We start from the raw sequence: 18,766 nt of genomic DNA on the forward strand, positions 1-18,766 counted from the left end.
AAAGAATTCCTGCTAGGTTTCAGGATACTTTCTAATAGCTTTATATTTTTTGAAAAATTCTCAGAAAAATAAAGTATAACTTAAAGCAGCTATTTCACTTAATACGATATTATTTGAGGCCTAAAGATAAACTTCCAAACTATGTTGTCTTTTTATGAGACTCTCATTATGTCATTGCTATGCCTTTGCTTGGGTTTTCAGAGTGCTGCAATATTTCAACACGTAAATCATGTTTTATTTCTAACAGGAGCTACTATTTGCTCATAAAACTCATTTTCCATGCAATAAAAACAACTTCCTTAGGTTGGTTCAGAAAATTTTCCTGCAGTTGGATAACATTTATCCTTGCCTTTACTTAGAGAAAACTAGATTATATGAAACCTCTGGATTGATAACCCCAGGATGTTTCATTTTCTGTTCTATAACTAAATGCTTTCTGTGTGATGTAGGGTAATGGGAACCTAGGGCTTTTCACTTCGAGATAAACCTGTATCTAGAGCTTGAGCCATAAATATGAAAATGCCCTCAATATAACATTAAGTGAAATATGAAAGATAAAAAATTCTATTTTTATGTTAATATTCTCTTTGTTTAAAATATTCAATTAAATAGTATTTAAATGCCCAATAGGTATGTCAGGCATAGTAAAGATGCTGGATACGGAGCAAAGAACAAAACAAAGTCCTTCCGCTTACAAAGTTCACAGTCTAGTGAATATCTCCCTCAGACTTTGGAAAATTTCCTGAAATCACACCATCATGTGACAACGGAAGGACAATCCAGGCCTGTCAACAGGGGTGGTGTTATGTCCACAAGCCCTTGGAAGAGGACAATCCAAAAACATATCCTTAGAAAATGTCAGTCCTCAGATGTCCTTGGAAAAATCCAATGCTAGAGTCAGCTATGAGAATTTAGAAACTGTGGCTAAGGGTAGGATGAAGGTAAATTTCATCTTTTCTCATTGGCTAGGAGTTAGCCCAAATGCTTGGCCTGAATATGCCTGGAAGATTGTCAGTGTTGGGGATGTTGGCCACTGTCACTAGACATGAGGAGGGCAAGAGGGAATCCGCTTCTAAAGACTCAAAGACAGATCTGGACTGCGAAGGGGTAATAGTTACGCTTCCTGATGTATTTTCCTTCTACTCTCCATAAGGCTCAAACAAATCTTGTGTAGAGTCAGAATCTGGGAGATGAAGGGAGAAGTCTGGGAAGAAGTGCAGGCTTCATAGCTTCCATGAAGGAATGGTGCCTGTAGCTGGGGTCAAGCGATGGTGGCAGGAGGTCATTGTGCTGGGACACAGAAAACTTATAAGGGCTACTGAAGCTGTGGCAAGGATATGGGCATCACAAACAGATGAGGGCAAAAGGACATGAGATACTGGTTCCTGAGTAGCCCAGGAAAACTCCCAGATGTGGGGAAGGAAAGACACTGAGACAAATTCCAATAAAAAAGCTCAGGCCTTCAGAGAAGACTGAAAAAATGTGCCAGAAGTTTAGCAGTTATCTGACTGCTTTTTATGGGAACTTTTTATTCTCCTCTTTATATTTTTCCACATTTCCCAAATTACATATGGTAGACTTATATTGCTTTCTAATAATCCAAACTGTTTTAAGAAAAATGTGCGCATTATAAGGTACTACGTGTGACATCTGACATCTATCCCCCCAAAAGATATATTGAACCACCGCAGAAGGCGCACTTGAGGAAATACCCAAGGAAAACCTGGCAGATCATTAAATGAAGGCCAAGGCTTCACTGGTGAAGCAGTCAGAAGAAGATTAAAGAAGTGGTATGTTTATCATTGCTTATACAGCAGCTCCCAATTACCCAAACCACAGATATTTTAATGGATGAAACTCAGCAAAGGAAGAATCAAATGTCAGGTTTGCTGAAACAGACAAGTAACACTCCAGAGTCTGAAAATCTGACACTCCCTTTTGGCCATTCAAAAGAATCAAAGTGCTAGTGACACCTGGACAATCCCTTTCCAAAAATTTAGATTAAATCAAAAGAGCCGTTATTTATAGAAAAATGACACAAACCATATTCTGAGTGTGTGCCTCAGGTGAAATGTAGTTAACCAGAATTCTACAGTATGTACTCTAATGGGCCTTGGTGCCCAGGTATTAAGAAGGAGGAATTCTGGATAATTGAAGAGGTCCAATCACTTAAATTTTAATATAACTGCAAAATTTTAAAAAGCATTTTAGTTTTATTAGACCCACAACTTTCTCATTTACATGAGAATTTTCAAAATTTAAAACTCATATGTTACATTGAATTTCTCAGACTCATTATTTTATAAAGCACAATCTTTTTACTGTGAAAACAGTAAACTTTATGTATGGTTTGTGACCAAGTGATAGTGAACAGACCGGTATATTCATGCCAGAGTAGGATCATATTTAGGTTACAAAGCTTCTATCAGCACTCATGTTTTCTGTACTACTGTAGCTAGCATTTCCTAGCATTCTTAGTTGTAATAAAATGAAAAGCTTCACAATTATGACACAGGAATAGAGCAAGTAGTATTGCCCTCAACTCAAATACAGAGGGGGAAAAAAACCTAACTCATTCTTCAGCTAGGAGATAAAACATGCTGTTATATTTAATAAAAGATAAAGGGACCTGACTTTTTAGATAGCTTTTACACAACTGTCTATGGCTCCTTCTGGATAACAGATATAATCACTTACACTTCCCTTCTTTTTCTGAGTAGCCTACCTTGATGAATAGTTATATTTTCAATAGCTTATGTTCTAGGCCTTATTAGCTTTACCAGTCCTTTCTACTTTGCTTCTTTCTAATTTTTTTCTATTTTTCCTTACTTTTTCCTACTTTCCTTCCTTTCCTTTTTTAAAATTTTATTTTTTATTTTTTTGCGGTATGTGGGCCTCTCACTGCTGTGGCTTCTCCCGTTGCGGAGCGAAGGCTCAGCGGCCATGGCTCATGGGCCGAGCCGCTCCCCGGCATGTGGGATCTAAGGTTTTCCTTTTCAGAAAATCGAGTTTGGCAGAGTGTTCAAATGAACCCTTCCCTCAACGCCGTACACAACTCTTAAAGAACATCATCCCTGTGTGCCCATTCGTTATATCTTGCCCCCTAAGAAGCACACAAGAGCTGTGGCTTGATGGTAGGACACAATGACCGTAGTGATCCTCCTATAAATATCGCGTCCCAAAGGCCCCGTGAAAATCTCTTGTTTTCAGGGGTCTAGGGCATACCAAGGGCTGCCGAACACAGCTAAAGGAGGAGAAATAAGAGACACAGAACTTGCTCCTGCGAAACCCGTACGTATACTGAAGGAAAAGCATGCCACTTCGTGGAGACCGAAGGCCTCCCCAGCTGAGATTTTTTGCCCTGGAACCCAGTGCTAACCGCTGCCTTCAAGGAGAAGTAGGAAAGGAGTCTTTCCTTGTTTGCAAGTCTCGCCTGCCTTTCAGCGCCTGTTCAACTTGAGTGGACAATAGCCCCAGCCTTCCCGAACGTCCTGCCAAACGCCGAGTTTTACGGGAGTGTAGCACACGCTTCCAAGTTCTCTGAGGGGAAAGAGGCCATTGCTGTGGTGTGAACGGCCTTCACTGCCACTTTTTTGGAGCACCAGGTCCTCTGGGCAGCCATGATAGTTCCTATAGGAGAGGCATTTGAACAGACGTCTGCCCTGCTATACTTAACTGCATCCACACTTCGAGTGCATCTTACGCTCCAGTTGGTACACGGTGCACAGAACTCCTTTTGACAGTAAGAAACAAGGTGCAACGTTTCTCCTAGGAGGCTCGTGCGGGATGAGGCCGCATGAGGATTTGGACCGTCGAACCTCGTTGAAACCACGCAGATTGATTGTCACGTTACGTTAGCGACACAATGAGAGCATGTAAAGTACATGGAACCACGTTCAGTGTGACATGAGAGAGTGTTACCTTTCGGGGACTTGAGGCACAAGCTTCTTCAGCCGCTTAGGTCAATGTCTTTGTCCAGAGGTAACAGCTGCCGAAGAGTTCCTTTCCAGGAGCTCGTGACACAGCATATATCATGCAGAAGTGCAGAGAAGGAGACCAGCTTTTCCCCGTGCTTTAAGAGGTTAGCTTTTCTGCTAAGCCTTTGAACACCAAGATCCAGTAAGCTCCCAATGATCATTTAGAACCGTACTATTGAAGATCTCTCTGCCATTTGCCCCCTGCTCTGCCGCCATCTCTCAGGTGCATTCAGTGAAGTACCATAAAATCTACAGCCTGCCGCACCATGTTGTTTAGGAACAGCACATTTCCTCTTCGTAAAGAAATCTTTTTTTTTTTTTTGCAGCCTGCCTGGCTTGGACTCCTACCCCTTTTCAGAACACCGAGTTTGGCATAGCGTTCAAATGACCCCTTCCTTCAATGCCGTACACATGTGTTAAAGAATATACACCATTCATTCCGTCCTATGTAACACAAAGGAGCTGCAGCTTGATGGGAGGAAACAATGGTTTCCTTCTCCAACTATGGATAGCCCGTTGCCAAAGGCTCCGTGAAAAACTCTTGCTTCGAAGGTTATAGATCATACCGGCGGGCCCCAAACACCGCTAAAAGAGAAGAGATACAGAACATGCTCCTGCGAAACACGTACATTTACTTCTCAAACAGCGTGCCTCTTCATCGAATCTGACATCCTCCACAGCTCAGCTATTTTGCCCTGGGACACAGTCCTAACAGCTGCTTACATGGCCAGGTAGTAAAAGCAGGTTTGTAGGTCTTGCCTACTTTTCAGCGCCTGTCCAAATTGCGTGAACAACATCCACAGCCTGTCTGAAAATCCTGCAGAAAACCGAGTGTTTCTAGATGTTGCAAATGCTTCCATGTTCCGTCAGGCTAAAGAGGCCATTGCTGTGGTGTGGACGGCCTTAATTCCTACTGTTTTGGAACACAATGCCCTCTGGACAGGCTTGAAGTTTCCTATAGGAGTAACAGTTGAACAGATGACTGCCCCTGTATAGTTAACTGCATCCACACTTCGAATGTATCTTACGCTCCAAGAACAAATACGGTGCACAGAACTCCTTTCTGGTGGTAAGACACAAGAGTCAACTTTTCTTCTTGAGATTCGTATGGATGAGTCCTCCTGAAATTTTATTCCTTCCAATCCGGTTGACACCTCGTAGATTGATTGCCACGTGATGGTTGCATCACAGTGACTGCCTTTAGAAGTGCATGGAACCACTTTCTATGGGACGTTAGCCAAAAAACTCTAGTGCTGCACTGACTGATTTAGGATGAAATGCCTCTGACCCCCTCCAAAAAGTAACTTTCCAAGAGACAGCACGCTGTCACATCCCCAGAACACCTCTGCTGTGTGCTAGGATATATTAAAGGGAATCTGGAGTCTGTGGAAGACTCTGAGCTGTACGTGGAGTGAAAATGCTTATAGCCTCTTTGGTTGTCAGTGTGGCACTTCTGGACAGTGAGACACCAGATCTCCGAATGGAACCCTAGTGTTACATTACTGGGATTTAAGGCACAACATTAATCATCCGCTTGGGTTATGGTCCTTGTCCAGAAGCAACAGTTGTCAAAGATTTCATTTCTTTGAACTCGTGAGACAGCATATCATGTATCACCGCAGAGGAGTCCTGCCTCTTTCTGGGTTTGAAGAGGTTAGCTTTACTACTATGCCTTTAAGCACAAAGATCTAGTCAATTCCCATTGAAAGTTTAGAAAGTTATCGTTGCAGGTTTTTCTGCCCCTAGCCCACTGTTCATCTAAAGTCTATAAAGTGCATTCAGTGAAAAACTGGAAACTCTACATAGCTCCGCATCTTGTTGGGAAGGAACAGCACATTCTCTTCTCGGTGAAGTCGTCTTTTCTTGCAGACTTCCAGACTCGGACTCCTATCCCTTTTCAGAACACCGAGTTTGGCACAGCGTTCAAATGAACCCTTCAGTCAACGCCGTACACATTGTTTAAGGAATATAATCCCTGTGTGCCCATTCTTTACATATTACCCTCTATGAAACACACAAGAGTTGTGGCTTGAGGTAGGATCCTCTCGAAATATCTCCCTATCAGCCTATCACTGATACTGGATATACTGCCATTTGTAATTCCTTCATTTGGCTTAAGTAATATAATATCATGATCAGCACCCACATAGTAAGACATTATTAGGTTCCCAAACTTTAGAGTATGTAAGAATACTGTGGATCATTTGTTAAATTGGTATTTCTCATCCTTTATTCTTTAGGGTCAATTTTGCAGTGTGTGCCTCAGAAATCTGAAGTTTTACAGTCTTCAGGTTATTCTTAAATAGTCAGCTGGAGGGACACAGTTTTTAATAGTATGGCCTAGTTGTTTTGTTCACTACATGGTTACAATATACTGCAAAGTGTATTATATATAATGAGATTTAAACAAATGTCTGCTGAATGAATGAGGTAATACTATTAGGTGTGGAGAATAGAGAATCTTAGACACTTCCTGGTGAGTCTGATTTCAATAGAACTGTGGGGATATTGAAGTCCAGTATCCAGGAAAACCTGAGGACATTTCAATCTCACGATAGAAGGGGAAGGAGATCAGGGAACAGAGAAGGAGATGAATAGAACCAGTATTAGTTACTGAATCCTTACTGTGTGTCTGACATTATGCTAAGACTTTACACATTTCACCTTATCTTAATTTTCAGAACCTTGAGAAAAAAGTGTCATCTCTATTTTGTTGTCACGTATATTCTCTCCCCACCTCCTCCCTCCAGGCTAAACTGGAAATACATAGGTGAGATGCTTGACTGAAAGAAATAAAAAATAAAACATCTATTCATTCCTCTGTACACATCCTGTTCAACTGTCAAATGGGAAGGGGGTTCAGAAGCAGGTAGAGGAATTCTGGGACTCTCTCCCAAACATTTGTTTGTTTCTTTATTTGTTTTTCATTTTTCCATAAACTTTTGTGCTAGCTTTCTAGTTGCAAATCTGTGCATCACTTATACGAAACTTTTTTGTTCCCAACACTGTTTTGAGTCCATTCTTTTCAGTTTGGTTAGACAGACTGACTTCTTTCACTGCTGCAAGTGCCAGTTGTCTCCTCAGTTGTGGCTCAAGACAATCCAAAGGAATTGTCTTTATTTTCTTCTTTAGATAAAGTTGCCATATTTAGCAAAAACAAATAAAATTATGATGGTCTATTTAGACCATTGTTTCAGATAAACAATACATACTTTTTAGTATAAGTTTGTACCCTGCAATATTTGAAACATACTTTTATTTAAAAAAATTATTCATTGTTCATCTGAAATTCAAATTACCTGGATGTCCTGTATTATCTGGCAATCCTTCCGCAAAAAATAGTTTTCACAATTTTTAATTTTACTCCCAAGAGCGGCATCAATTTCCCCTCTTTGTTATGCATCTTCTAAAAAAGACCTACACATTTTTGGGTAAAGACATTTACTGCATTACTGCTGGAGAGACTGAGGATCACAGAGGTGAACATGCCCAAAATCAGACAGTTTGTGGTAGACCTTGGATCTAAACCTGGGTGTCCCTGCCTCCAAAGCTTATTTCCTTCCAGTACTCTTCCTCCGTACCATCGTATGCAATGGAGAAAACAGAGTGTGTCAGTCAGACTTTACCTATTTTTCATAAATTTTCCCTTGTTTCTCGTTGTTAATTAGTGCAGATATTAAGTTGCCCAAAGAGACCAAAATAAAACATTACAATTATGGTTGAGCATTACAAGAGGCTGGTCCAGCAGGTTGGCTTTAGGAGACTGTTCTAAAATCCAGGTTTCCTCCATTGTGTGGATTCTTCTTCCTCTGGGTCAACTCTATGCCTACGTTCCAATTCGGGAAACAACAAAAGAGTGAGCAAGTCCAGAGCAATCAATTTTATTTTAAAAAGTGGTAAAGAAATTGCACTTTCCACTTAGGAGACACTCCATCAAGTTATGTATGACTATCCTCTTTAATCTGTTAATATAGTTAAGCTAATTAATATATTTTCTGTCATTAAACCAATCTTGTATTACAGGAATAAGCTCAAATTAATCATGATTTGTATTGTATATTTTTTATACAGTCTCAAAGTTAGACTGTTGCATTTATGTACATGAGTGAGAATACTCTGTAATTTTCCTTTCTCATATTGTTTATAACGAATTTTGGTATCAAGTTAAACCAATCATAAATGTGTGGTAGAATATTTTCTTTTTCTTGTCTTAGAAAGTGTTTGTGTAACTTGCATTTATTTTGAAAATTTAGTGTAACTTAGTGAACAGTTTTTGAATGGCTGATTTTCTTTAATATCATATAAAAATTTAAGTTTTTCTGTTAATATTAAGTCAATTTTAGAAGTTTATATTTTTCTTAGAATGTGTCCATTTTGTCTGTCTTCTGATTTATGTCATAAAATATTGTATGTATAAACTTATTTTATAAATATTTTACATCGTATTAATAGCATCCTTTATATGTGTTATTTCTCTCTTCCTTTATCGTTTCTTTTCATCAATCTTGCCTGAGATTTGAGTTTTCAACATATCAACTTTGGTTCCATGATGTTCTCCATTTAGACTTAGGCTTTTTTATTAATTTTTACCTTTCTCTTTTTTTATTGCTTATACTACCTTATTGTAGTAAAGAAACATTTAAAATGCTTAGAGTAAAAATAATTGAAATTTTTCTTTGTAATGACAATCTTTGGTTCCAAGTAATTCTCTGAATTTCTAATCATTTACACAGGAAATATTCTTGTATTTTTGAACCAATAGTGTGTTTTCTATAAGGTTGTGAAGCTCTTGTTGAATGGTAGTAAAACTGCTTTTTAAAAAGTTGATACTAATTTACACACACACCTGTTTTCTATGAGCCTGCCTATATTTCTCCCAAAACACCCAGGGAGGATTTTATCTTTAAAAAATTTTTCAGTGTTGGAAAACACAAGCGGAAACAAAAAAAAGGGCTCCTTTACATTTTTTTCAATTTCCTTTCAACAAATACAATGACTAAAGTTGAACTATTTTTCCTATGCTTATTATTCTTTTGTAGTTCTTATGCTTTGAAATCTCTTTACCATTGTAGACCATTAAAAAAAGACTTTAGAGTTTTTTTAATTCTTTATTTTTACCTTCTGTATTTTGGAGAGGTATTTCCACAGTTTCTTATATCATTTAATTTCACTAATAATGACTTTTGATGTATAAATATTTGTAAATTTTAAATCAAATACATTGATCTTACCCTTGGTGATTGTCCCTGTTGATTTCCTACTTTAAAAGTTTGTTTATTCCTAGAAGACCACAGATCACCAACAGTAATTATCCAAATTGTCATTTCATTTTTTTAAGATTTTAGCTTTACATTTACCCTAAATTGACTTTCCTTTACTTTATGATTTTAGCTTCTCTGCTTCCCTGTTGAATTAATTTTCATATATGATGTAAAATGAGGGTGTAAGTTATTGCCCCTTCCTAAAGATAGCCAATAACTTTAACTCAATTTATGAATTAATCCTTCTTTTGTAAGTGGTTTGTGATTTTTTTCTTTTCTTTTCCATTTTGGTTTATTACAGGATATTGAATACAGTTCTCTCTGCTATACAGTAGGACCTTGTTGTTTATTTTATATGTAGTAGTTTTTATCTGCTAATCTTAAACTAATTTATCCCTCCTCCGACCTTTGGTAACCATAAGTTTGTTTTCTATGTCTGTGAGTCTGTTTGTTTTGCAAATAAGTTCATTTGTATCATATTTTAGAGTCCACATATAAGTGATATATGATATTTGTGTTTGTCCAACTTACTTCTCTTAGTATGATAATCTCTAAGTCCATCCATGTTGCTTCAGATGGCATTATTTCATTCTTTTAATCTCTGAGTAGTATTCCATTTTATATATATATATACCACATCTTCTTTATCCATTCATCCATTCCATTTATCCATTCATCTGTCAATGGACATTTAGGTTGCTTCCATGTCTCGGATAGATGCTATGAACATTGGGGTGCAAGTACCTTTTCAAATTAGTTTTCTCCAGAAGTACACCCAGGAGTGGGCTTTCTGGATCATATGGTAGCTCTATTTTTAGGAACGTCCATAGTGTTTTCCATAGTGGCTACACTAATTTACATTCCCACCATCACCAGCAGTGTAAGAGGGTTCCCTTTTCTCCACACTGTCAGTAGAATTTATCATTTATAGACTTTCTAATGATGGCCATTCTGACCAGTGTATGGTGATACCTCATTGTAGTTTTGATTTGCACTTCACTGATAATAATGATGCTGAGCATCATATCATGTGCTTATTGGCCATCTATATGTCTTCATTAGAGAAATGTCTATTTAGGTCTCATGCCTGTTTTCTGATTGGGTTTTTTTTTTTTGTTATTGAGTTAGACTTTATTTTATTCTTTCTTTTTAGTTGATATTTTTCTAAATTCTCAAAGTGTAGGCTTAGCTTACTGACGTTCATCCTTTCTTCCTTTCTAATATAAACATTTTAGGTTATAAATTTCCTTTAATATTGATTTAGCTACAGCTCCAAAGTTTTGATGTAAAGTTTTTTATCTTTCAGTTCTAAGTGTTATCAAAGTTTTAAATTTTTTTCTTATTATTACTGTATACCTCACTTGTATAAAGAGCAGAGTTTATGGGGTACATGATATTAGAGCTTTAAAATCTTTTCAGATTTTGACCCAAACTTTTACTGTATCATTTGTTATTGTTTTTGTTTCTGTTTTTTAATGACTTTGCTTCTTTTGGAAACACATATCTCAAGAAATTAAAAGCATCATTTCAAACTCCTGCTGTGTTAAATGCCTGGGTTGTGCAAATAATCTTCCCCAATATTATGTATTACATCTCCCTTCTTTCTTTTAGCAATTCCTCAGTAGCTATCTAGTTCTTGACACATATGAGATTTAAGCAATTCTCTATTACTATCTCAGTGACAATGTGGTGAAGCACAGCCCCTCCAATATAATTAACTATTCACTTGCCATTCAGGATCCTCAAGGCAGTTATTCTTGTCTGCACCGTCAATCCTTGGTACCACTGAAAACCACAACTGATAAGTTTTTTTTCAATCCTTGTTACATTTTGCTTCCTCTCATTCTCTGATTCCCCTACTAACTCTTACTATTATTCTTTCCTGAATCTCAGGATTCCCTTTAAACCTAAATGATGATCTTCTTCAGAGTCCTCTTGTTAATCTTTATCACTCTCCTAAAACTGTAAATGAAGAAGACTTTGAGTCTAAAAACTAGAAGGTTGTTGGTTTTCTCTTTGTAGTCTACAACTTGAGTCTGTTTATTGTTCCTTTCTTTCCTTTATCCAGCGTTGTTGAAAAATAATTGCCATATAACATTTTGTGAGTTTAAGATGTAGGATGTGTTATTTGATACACTTACATATTGCAATATAATTATCACCATAACTTTATCTAACACCTCCATCATATCACATAATTACCATTTCTTTTTGTGCTAGGAACAGTTAAGATCTACTCTCCTAAAATTTTTCAAAACAGTACTGGCAATTATAATCATAATGCTATGCATGAAATTCCCAGAATTTATTCATCTTCTAACTGGAAGTTTGTACCCTTTGACTGATATCTCCTCATTTCCACTACCCCCTAGCCCCAGGTAACCAAAAATATACTGTTTCTATGAATTTGGCTTTTTTAGATTCCACATATTAGTGAGATCACACAGTATTCGTCTTTCTCTAAGTTTTTGAACTTCGCATAATGCCCTTGAGTTTCATTCACATTGCCCAAATGACAGAATTTCCTTCTTTCTCATGGCTGAATATATGTATATATATAGTATATATAATACATATTATATATATAACATCTTTACCCATTAATCTGTTGACAGTTTTTTCCATATCCTGGTTTTTATGAATAATGCTGCAACAAATACAGGAGTTCAGATGTCTTTTCTATATCCTGTTTTCACTTCCTTTGGATATATACCCGTAAGAGTGATTGCATGGACCATATGGTAGTTCTATTTCAATTTTTTGAGAAATATCTATACTATTTTCCATAGTGGTTGCACCAATATACATTTCCACCAACACTGCACAAATATTCCTTTTACTATACACCCTCACCAGCACCTGTTATCTTTTGTCTTTAATAATAGGCATTCTAACAGGTGTGAGTTGATATATCACTGTGGTATTGATTTGCATTCCCCTGATGATTAATGACACTTAACATCTTTTCATATACCTGTTGGCTATTTATATGTCTTCTTTGGAAAAATGTCTAGTCTGTTCCTCTGCCTATTTTTAAATTTGATTGTTTGCTTTTTTATTACTGAGTTGTATGAGTTCCTTATATATTTGGGATTATACCCTAAATCAGATATATGATATGATCTCTCCCATTATGTAAGATGTCTTTTAATTTTATTGAGTGTTTCTTTTGCTGTGCAGAAGGTTTTTAGTTTGATGTCATCCCATTTATTTATTTTTACCTTTGTTTCTTGTGGTTTTGGTGTAATATCAAAAAAAAAAAACTGTTGCTGAGACCAATGTCAAGGAGCTTTCCTCCTATGTTTTCCTGCAGGAGTTTTACAGTTTCAGGTCTTATGTTTAAGTCTGCAATCCATTTCAAGCTAATTTTTGTGAGTGTTTTAAGATAAGGATGGATCCAATTTCATTTTTCTCTATGTAGTTATCTAGTTTTCCCAATACCATTTATTGTAAAGACTCAAGGGTGCACCACTCTCACCACTCTTGTTCAACATAGCATTGGAAGTTCTAGCTAGAGTATCAGGTAAGATGAAGAAATAAAAGGAAGCTGAGTCAGAAAGGAAGAAGTAAAATTGTCTTTATTTGCACGATATGATCTTATTAATGGAAAATCCTAAATACTCAACCAAAAAACTACTGGAACTAATCAATGAATTCAATAAAGTTGCAGGATATAAAATTAACATACAGAAATCAGTTGCATTTCTATACACACAGAAAAATGAAATAGCTGAAAAAGAAATTAATAAAATAATCCCATTCACAGTAGCATCAAAACAATAAAATACTAAATAAATTTAACCAAGGAAGTGAAAGACCTTTACACTGAAACTCTTAAGACTTTTATGAAAAGAATTTGAATAAGACACAAACAAATGGAAAGATATCCTGTGTCCATAGATCAGAAAAATTAATATTGTTAAAATATTTATACTACCCAAAGCTATCTATAGGTTTAATGCCTGTAAAAATTCCAGTGGCATTTTCCACAGAAATAGAAGAACAATCCTAAAATTAGTATCGAATCACAAAAAGAACCCTTATCACCAAAGGAATCCTGAGGAAGAAGGCATCACACTTCCTGATTTCAAATTATACTGCAAAGCCATAGTAATCAAAACAGTATGGTATTGGTATAAAAATAGATACATAGACAAATGGAACAGAATAGAGTCCAGAAATAAACTCGCACATATGCAGTCAACTAATATTTCACAAGGGAGCCAAGAATACTAAATGGGGAAAAGATAGTCTCCTCCCAATCCTTTTTCAAACCATTGTAACAGAGCTTCAGTTCTCACTTGTCTCTGCAGAGAGATAAGGGATTCTCCTGATTGTGACCTGAGCAACACAGTCTGTCCATAGCTAATCAAATTATGGGCAACACAGGAATCTTGTCCTCTTGCATCCTGGGCCAAACTGCAGACCTATCCCTGAAGACTGAGCTAAAATCAGTGTTCTGCTAATTCTGTCAATTTACATAGCGTTCAGATGCAGTTTATTCCAACATGTTTTTTTTCCGGAGACTTCTGTGAATGAAATCTATTTACTATAAAGCATACCATATTATCTTTCTTAAATGTTAATCTAATTATTTCTCCTTACTACATCAAGCTTTTAAAAAGTTTCCTAAGGACTCCATGGTAAATTTCAAATCCCTTAAGAATAGTTTACAAGCTACTGCACCATCTAATCAGGCTTCTTTCTCAGACTCTACTCCATAGTTCTATGCTTTTGCTCCATCCCTGTTGAACTCTCTATAGTACAACTTCAGCACCTGACTATTTGTTCTGGGCTTGCACATACTGGTCCCTCAGGCTGGAGAGAGGCTGGAATGCCTCTCTCTGTCTACCTGATTACCTCCCATTAATCCATTAGGTCTAGACTTATCTATTTCCTGCAGGAAGTGTCTCTGAAACCACTTTCTCCCCACCAGGCCTGGAATAGATGCCGCTCCTATGCAATCCAAAAATACCCTGGATATCCCATATAAGTGAACTTATTGCACTTATGAAAATTGAATGCTCATGTGTCTATCCCCCACTGAACTCTAAATTCTGTAAAGGCATGTTGTTTCTCCTGTGTTTGGCACACAATAGACAAAACTATGTATAAATATTATGTTGAAAAGTGTGTTTAATATATACTGGTAAAGATTTGGTTAATCCGCGTTCACGTATTTCACTTTTATTCTGGTTCAACTAGATTTATTTTTTAATTACATAACCACTGTGAGTCTCAGTTTACTAATCCATACGATAAGGAAATAATTGACTTTCTCACAGGGTTACTGAGAGAATTGAATGAGGCAATGAATATGAGATAATGAATAGGTAGTGTTTTGCAAAGTACATGACACTACACCTGAAAAGTGTAATTGTAACAAGATATTATAGCTGATTGACTAATTTCATTCAAACTAAAGATTATTTGTACTTATATGCTTCAGAAAACAAGCATTTCTTTTTTTTTTAATTACCAGTTAAGAAATTAAATATTTAACCCTTTGCTTAAAAGAGTCTCAGGCATTCGAGAGCTTGTATTGTTTTCAGCTTTAGTTTTTGTTTTTCAAGTAAGAAGAATGGTTCATGGGGTGAGAACTGGGAAATTGATTAAGCCCAGTAGAGCCAGATACGAGAATTTTCTGAGGAGGAGCTCTGTCCATTCAGGAAACTGCTTTTGTTCTGTCTGATCGTTCAGCAGACTTCTTGTGTACTTGAGATCTTTCTCAATCTTTCTCTTCCTGAGTAGGAGAGCATAGTTTCCCCTCACGTCACTTAACTGTAACTCACCTATAATTTTTCCTCTTTACCCTTATTTCATCTCTATCTTCATCCCCAGATATTCTGAGATATCAATATCTGTATCCATGTGATATTATTTAAGATTGAATTTCAAGTTTTTTATATTGTTAACTCCCACATTTGATATCCTAGAATGTACTCCCATTCTGAGTTCTTTTTGTCCAAGAATTGCTTTCCTTCATAAAATAATTATAATATAGCATTTTAAACCTTCATCACTTAGAGCCACGTGCAGGCTTCTGTGTTACTGTAAAAGCAAAATCCATTTTTGGCCTTTTCTTTCATCATTGAAACTCCAGTGAGAAAAGCATGACAACTGGCTTACTCTACTTTTATTCCCCTCTCCTTCCCTCACTGATTCAAATAAGGGGAAGTTGGACATGGGAAGTAAGGCCTTCCCCCTTTGGTCCATGCCTATCACTTTAAGACTACCAATTTCTGTGAGACCATCTCTACCCTTCAATTCTATGACTTCCCTCTCAGAGTTTAACAACCACTGATCTATGGTACAGTCATCAACCTTGAAACAAATGGTTTATGGGTGTGCAAACAAAGTTTTCAGCCTATATGGTGGCTAGGAAGGGCCTAGGGTTTTCAGAGACTTTTTAATTTTTGGTGCTCTATACACATAATATTTTTTCAATTTTTTACTGAAGTATAGTAGATTTACAATGTTGTGTTAATGTCTGCTGTACAACAAAGTGATTCAGTTATACATATATATACATTATTTTTTTTAATATTGCTTTCCATTATGGTTTATTATAGGATACTGAATACAGTTTTCTGTGCTATACAGTAGGACCCTGTTGTTTATCTATTCTATACATAAAGCTTACATCTGCTAACCTCAACCTCGCACTTCATCTCTCCCCTCAACCTCCTCCCCCGTGGCAACCACCAGTCTGTTCTCTATGTCTGTTATTCTGGTTATATTTCTATTTAGTTAGACACTTGGTGATATAATATTAATATTCTATAACTCAAGCCTGGAAGATTTTTCCTAAATTGTGTGGGAAATAAAATGCTATGAGGAAACTTACAGAGTCAGACTATATTTGGGAAACCAAATAAAAGTGATACAGTGTTTATAGGAATGACACTGTCTTCCGTCTTAAGGGTGGTTTCTCACCCTTAGCTCTTGTGACATTTTTTACCAGGTAATTGTGGGGTCTGAGCTGTGCATGGTATGATGTTTAGCAGCATCACTAGCCTACTCACTAGATGCCAATAACATCTGTATTTGTGTCGGCCAAAAATGTTTCCAGAAATTGGCATCTGTCTCATAGGGTGCAAAGTTGGCACTCTACTGAGAAGCACTGCTGTAAACAGTCTGTGGCAAAAAGCCAGCATCCTTGGGGAAGTATTAGTGGTGGCAGCCATAGTGGTCAGTGCTGACTGAGATTACCATATAATAGAGGTGAGAGGGGCAAAAGCCATAGCATCAGGGGCAATTTCAATGGCACTAAGGGAAATATATGAGCCATGAAAAAACACCATAGGGCAAGAAGTGACACCCAGAGATTGAGATCCCAATAACCATTCTAGGTGAGGTTCTGAAATCAAATACCTATGACCTTGACTGACAGCCTATGGCCTTCCCCACCATCTTCATTCATTTATTTACTATTGAATACCACTATAGTCCAGCCACTGTAATAAAGACTAAGGTCAAAATTAATGAATATGAGTTTTGCTCCTAATGTAGCTCTGAAAATAATTATATATTAATACTTGACATTATGGCAACATGTATAAGGTACAATGGTACAACAGGTTCAATAACCCATTATGCTTAAGGACATCAGGAAAGTGTTTGAAGACAATGTAATTCTTAACCTGAGACTTGAAGGAGGATAAATTGTGATAATTTGGCATGTAGATTTAGCAGATATAGAGGGAACAATGTATAAATAGCCCATAGAGGTGGCAAAACACCCTACGTTCTTAGGTCAACACATAGTTACACACTGCAAAATGGTCATCTTTATGAGGAAAGTTTAAAAGATTTAGGGTTAGGCTAACCCTGGTGGTGCAGTGGTTGGGAGTCTGCCTGCCAGTGCAGGGGACATGGGTTCATGCCCCGGTCCGGGAGGATCCCACATGCCATGGAGCGGCTGCGCCCGTGGGCCATGGCCCCTGAGCCTGCATGTCTGGAGCCTGTTGCTCTGCCGCGGAAGAGGCCACAACGGTGAGAGGCTCGCGTACCACAAAAAAAAAAAAAAAGAAAAAAAAGATTTAGGGTTAAAGAGTGTTAGCTTTTGCAATTATTATTCAAGCTTTCACTGTGCCAACTAAAAATATCACTCACCATCCCACTGTACAAGGATTGAATCATTAAGCACTGCAGTCACTGACCTTTAACAAACCCTGTAAGGAGCTCAAGGCAGGGAACAGGAATGAGGCTCTCTCTGCTCTGAGAAAACTGGCAGAACAGGTTTTCAGATAGATATTTTTAGGAGAAATTTTTTAATGAACTAGATTCTTGCATCTTCCCAAACTTAGAAAAGCACTAAAACAATTAACTAAGATATCTGTTTCTCATGACTAGTAGCAACATTCTACAAGATGTGTGTTTAGTTGCAGGTACCACCTTTACCAAAATCACTTGTATACTGATCTCCCCCATTATGTCTTTGGAACAGTTTCTCAGAGCTGTCTCAAAGGCTGTCTCCCTCAATAAAACACGGAATAAGCTTGACTCACAGCATTTACTTTTTCATTTTTTTAAGTCAGCAAATGTTTCTGTGTTCCAGGAAACATGTGGTCTGCTGAAAAGAAGTATATACATAAACTCAATTCTTTCTGGGTAATGAAGTACTGAGTATTTACTTTCTGTGGATGTGAAATGTGTGGCCAAAGGTAGGAAAGCCAAGATTCTGGTGTGACTTAGTCAGTGGAATTACAGTGTCCTGAGCTTGATACATGATTCATATACAGGGACAGTGGGAGAGCAAAGAGTAAAATATCAAGACAAAGTCATCTCCGCAGAGAAAAAGATCACATGAACATATAAGCCCTTAGTGACAGCATGCAAGGGTTCCAGTTTTCTATGCAGCAGTTTACTTTCTACCCAGTGTTTTTATTATGATTAAAGACATTATTACTATTAATGTTTTTAATGAGGACCTAACACTGCTGTCTTAAAAAACTGTAGAATAACTTACCAACTTTCCCTTTTTCCTAAGTGGCCCTCTTCCTTTTATTCACTTTGCATTGGTGTTTACATTTCTTCCTAAAATGAATCATTAAAGATGGAAATGTTAAGTTAGTTGAAAAGACATATACACGGCTCTGAAGAAAAGTACTGGTATACTGAATCAGGACAGAACTTGAAGAAAAAAAAAAATCACTGTTTTTATTTACCTTGATGAGTGGAACATTATAAAGAATATTCTAACAATGAAACAGGAAAATATACTGAGTACAATAAAGTCAAATAGTAATCCATTTTCATGTTATTCAGATCATCCTGAGGGTCCTCATAATTCCTATTTGATCAGGGGGCAAGAGGAGCCAATAAAGCAGACGTTGTTTCTGATCTACTGTTCTGGTTGGGAAGATATTCATGCTTATTTGGATCCTGACATTATCTCTATCCTGCTTCCATTATGTTTCCCTCTAACAGTTAAAAAGGAAAGTATTCCAATACCCCATTCTGATGCTGAATATAATTCAGGTTGGATTTTCTCATAAAATTTTATTTTAAGCAGAAACCTCAAGT

Source organism: Phocoena sinus, chromosome 8, assembly GCF_008692025.1.
Source record: "Phocoena sinus isolate mPhoSin1 chromosome 8, mPhoSin1.pri, whole genome shotgun sequence".
NCBI lineage: Eukaryota > Metazoa > Chordata > Mammalia > Artiodactyla > Phocoenidae > Phocoena > Phocoena sinus.